The 4,834-nt window shown below is 36.5% G+C and overlaps 1 non-coding gene across 1 annotated transcript; it reads left to right on the top strand.

Annotated features, from left to right (window-relative positions):
* Positions 1 to 4,074: 4,074 nt before the first annotated feature.
* Positions 4,075 to 4,180, top strand: LOC149750880 (small nucleolar RNA R71). Its single transcript, XR_016399054.1, has one exon. It is a non-coding gene; the product is annotated as a small nucleolar RNA R71 (small nucleolar RNA).
* The last annotated feature ends 654 nt before the right edge of the window (positions 4,181 to 4,834 follow it).

Below are 4,834 nucleotides of genomic sequence, written 5' to 3'. Positions count from 1 at the left end.
AATCTTGGATTATAGTGAAAATTCCCAAAGGTGATTTGGAGAGTGGATGTAGGAGCAGTGGAAGCTCCGAACCACTATAAAACCTTGTGTTTGCGATTGACCTTTCTCATTCCTCCTTCTTTACTTTAGTGCATATATTTGTGTGTTTTATTTTTAATTAGGCGAAAAGTTTTAAAACACCCAATTCACCCCCCTCTTGGGTGACCATCTCTGGGCAACAATTTATTTATTTATTATGTATTATTTATTTTTATTTTTTTCTTTAACACTGTTCACATGAACAGTGTTTTCACGAACACTGTTTATATGAACAGTGTTTTCGGCATTTTGGTTTTTTTTTTTAACACTGTTCATATGAACAGTATTTTAACTGGACACTGTTGATATGAACAGTGAATCGTGAATATTTAGTTATTATTATTATTATAAATTTTATATGAAGGCAGTAATGAATTGGTTGGAAATTGGCTTTGGAATTGCGATGGGTCATGATCGTTAAGTTGCTTGAACTTGTTTTCGAGCCTAATGTCTTCCAAATTTAATTATTGCTAAACTGCTTCAGATCGAACTCGACCAGTTAAGACTAGAAACAAGACCATGACTTAATAAAAAGGGTTAATCAAATGTTTTCCTTAGCAAATTTAATTATAACTTTTGATCGAGCCAGGACTAAAACCTATTTAATTCTAACCTTAACTTCATCAGGTTACCAAACCGAATCAACACAATCTCTTCCTTATATGTTTTTTTTTGGGTAGTTTTCATGAAAGATCGTAACCAAAAACATATTTCAAATTTATTTCAATGATTATTCAATTTTCTGGTAAAATATGTATTTATTAGTTTAAGAACATTGATAAGTGCTATGGAAAGATAACTAAATTATGAATTATTAAGCACTTATCACACCCCCAAATCTATATTTTGCTAGTCCTCGAGCAAAATAAAAAAAAAAAAAGCTCTAACTCACTTTCGCAGGCATCGCGATTGCATTTACCACATGCAACAAGGCTTTAAACCCCTAGGTTACCTTAGTGGACGAGTTATAGTCTCGTGAGGGTTTTCAGTAAAGATACCCACAAACTTCAATATTAAAATAAATCATTATTGTTATGAATTTTTTTTTAAAAATCTAATTTAAGATACATAAATGATAAGAATTTCAAAGCACACACGGTTTTATTTACTAAGTCAGCCCAAATCCTAGGTCAAGATGCAATTCAAGTTGAAGTCATCAAGTTTCTGTTAGGGAAGTGTAAGACTCATTTATACTGGAGTGCTCGGTGAAATCTGGACCGTTCACAAGCTAAGGATTTGGATCTTCAAAATGTTGCTAATACCAGTAGTTTCCAAGGATTGGTCGAAAGAACCTGCTCACTGATTCAAAATCATCTTATCTGCAAGATTTCGAGAGTTGTGGATGTTTACTTTAGTACCTCACGGGCTTTATTTGTAATATTCCAGTTTTCTCGAATTTTTACAACGACGGCTTTCACACTATTATCTTTTTCAAGGTCAATACAGAGTTTTTTTTTAATAAAGACATATAAATTGTGCACTTTTACTCTTGTGGTGATTTCTCTGTGTAACGAGCAATCAGTCGACAACTCTCACACTAGTTGGCACAAGGTGTCAGGCATCAAGACTCCCCTACGGACTTATGCTCGGAGTTCTCATCATAAGCCCACTTGACCTTTGACAATAGGTAGCCCTTTTCGATGTTCCTGACTAAATCCATTATTATTGATATTTTTTTTTTTGGATTAGATAAGTATGATTCATCAGGGTCCAAGGTTGCTACTATACTATCAACATAATGTCGAGCCTAGACCTTAGAAGTGTCGGCCAGTGTGTAGTAAAATTCTAAAGTATTAATTAGCTTACAACTCTCTAAGAGAGACTTAATGAAAAGAACTTAAATTTGTATTACTTCCGACTAGTCATTGGGCTTTTTAGATTTTGTATACCTTATGTGTTTAGCATTCTCGCATTAATGTATAGGAATGAGGTTTTTTAAAAATAAAAACTTTTTTTATTTTTTTATTATTATTTTATAAAAAATGAAAATGTACACATTTTTTTTAAAAGATATTTTTATTTTTTTATTTTTTTATTTTTTTTGATAAACTTGACATTATGAAGTGAAAACGAATGCAAGAGATGCAAACAAAACAAAAAATGATTAAAATACTTAAAAATACCTCCAAACCTAAACCTAACATTGTCCTCAATGTTAAAGAAAACTAAAAGAATTGGGTTGCCTCCCAACAAGCGCTAAGTTTATTGTCTTCAGCTAGACACAGTGAGGTAGTTTTTGCATCTCTTTCTATGAGTTCATCTATTTTGTCTATCATAAAATACTCAACTTTTTCCGCGGGTTGGTCGTCCGCATTGAACACATTTAATTTTACCTTCATGTTCCCAAATGATATGTTCATTACCCCTGTTCTACAATTGATAAATGCATTGGCTGTTGCTAAAAAGGGGCGCCCAAGGATCATGGGGATTTGTTTCTTAGGATTAGGTTCATGTTCCATATCAAGGACAATGAAATCTACCGAAAAATAGAATTTGTCTACCTTGACAAGAACATCTTCAATTATCCCATGTGGTGTTTTTACAGATCGATCAGCCAATTGAAGGGATACCGAGGTTGGTTTTAACTCACCTAACCCAAGTTTCTCATAAGCTGAATAAGGTAGAAGGTTGACACTTGCCCCTAGATCTAAGAATGCTCGATCAATGAAATTATTTCCTAAGACACAGGAGATGGTGGGAGCACCAGGATCTTTGAATTTCGGAGGGGTGTTGTGTTGGAGAATAGAACTCACTTGCTCAGTTAGGAAGACCTTTTTAGGTATATGTGTCCTAGATTTTCGCTTTTGTGTACAAAGATCTTTGAAAAATTTGGCATAGGAGGGAACTTGTCTAATAGCATCAAGAAGCAGAAGGTTGATTTTCACTTGTTTGAAAACCTCCATCATTTCCTCTAGTGAAGTTCCTTTGTTGCCAAAGGGAGAGGGTGAATTAAGAGCTTCAGGAAATGGGGCCTTTGGGATATGAGTTTTGGCAGAAGGTAGACTAGCTGAAGAAGAAGAAGAAGGTTTTAGATTTTCATTTGACACATTTTTATCCTCTTTTTCACCTTTCTTATTGTTGTCCTCCCCAATCTTATTGTCTACTACACGTCCACTCCTTAGGGTAGTCAAAGCATTGGCTTGTTCATGATGAATTGCATTTAATTGATTTTCTTGAGCCATGTATTGTCCCCTAGGATTACTTAGTGGTTGGCTTGGAAGCTTTCCTTCCTCTCGCTTGTTCAGTGCATTAGCTAGTTGCCCCATTTGGGATTCTAGCTTGACGATGGATTGCGTGTGAGAGTGCACCAATTGTGTAATGGTTTCCAAACCTTGAAGGGCGTTCAACACTTTCTCCTCAAAGGCTGTGTTTCTTTGGGGTGGAGGAGGAGTGTGTTGAAATTAAGTCGAGGGACGGTAGGGATGAATATTTTGTCGGGTTTGAAAATTTTGAGGATTTTCAAAATTTTGGGAATAGGGTTGGGCTGTGTTCGAAACTTGCTGCTTCCAAGAAAAGTTTGGATGATTTCGCCATCCCGAGTTATATGTATTGGAAAATGGGTCATTATCCGGTCTAGACTGTGTTTGAGCAACATTGATGTGTTCTTGCATGAGTTCGGAAAATTGGGGTACTGAAGGGCACTCATGAATAGGGTGGGATGGGCTAGAACAGATAGTACACTCTTGTGCTTGGGAAGAGTTCATGTAATACCTACCTATCATCAGTTGATCAATCTTATGGGACAATGCATCTACCTTGCTAGACAGGTCCATAGAATGACTTATTTCACAAATGGTCCCTTTTCTTTGAGAACTCAGGGGTGCTTGACGAGAACAAGAAGCATGGTGGAGGGAGTTTTCATTAAGATTTTCAAATAATTGCCATGCTTCATGCTCATTTTGAAGCATGAATGTCCCCCCGCATGCGGCATCAATCATCAGACGGTTTCGTTCAGTCAATCCATCATAGAAACATTGCACTAGCTGCCATTTAGGTATTTGATGATGTGGGTATTTACGGATTAGGTCCCAAAATCTCTCCCAAGTTTCATGAAATTCTTCTCCCTCAGTTTGGGAGAAGCTTGTGATGGCACGTCTAAACTGGTTCGTTCTTCCAATGGGAAAGTATTTTTTTAAGAATTCTTGTTGCATTTGATCCCAAGAACGAATCGAGTTGGCTTCTAAAGAATTCAGCCATTGTTTGGCTCTATCTTTAAGGGAGAAGGGGAATAATCTAAGTTTTAGAGCATCATCAGTAAAGTTCTGAATCTTGACAGTGGTGCAAATCTCAAAGAATTCATCTAGGTGTTTATATAGGTCTTCATTGGTGAGCCCATAAAAAGATGGGAGCATTTGGATCACACTAGATTTTATTTCATATTGTATAGCTGCTACTTCAGGCAATCGAATGCAAGATGGAAAAGTGTAAATGATGAGAGTAAAGTACTCCCTCAGGATTTTGGGTTGTTCTTCAGCCATCTCAGGAGGTGGGGATGATTCTATTGTTCTGATCTTAGCTCGAATATTTCTAAGGGTCCGTTCTATTTCAGGGTCAAAAGGTAATAGGTCACGTACTCTAGAACGACTTCTTTGCATACACTAGTACTTGACCAGTCAAGCATGCAATAAAAGATAAATACATCAATCCTTGTATTTGTCCTAAAATCACTCGACAGCTCCTAACTGGTTTGAAGAGGGCACCTAAGCCTCCAATCCGGTCTAATGAACCGAGTTGACCAGGTAAGCTCCCAGGTAAG

This window comes from Phoenix dactylifera, chromosome 18, assembly GCF_051530095.1.
Source record: "Phoenix dactylifera cultivar Ajwa chromosome 18, Ajwa_hap1_PhDact_Kaust_v1.1, whole genome shotgun sequence".
NCBI lineage: Eukaryota > Viridiplantae > Streptophyta > Magnoliopsida > Arecales > Arecaceae > Phoenix > Phoenix dactylifera.
This window is presented reverse-complemented; position numbering and strand designations above follow the sequence as displayed.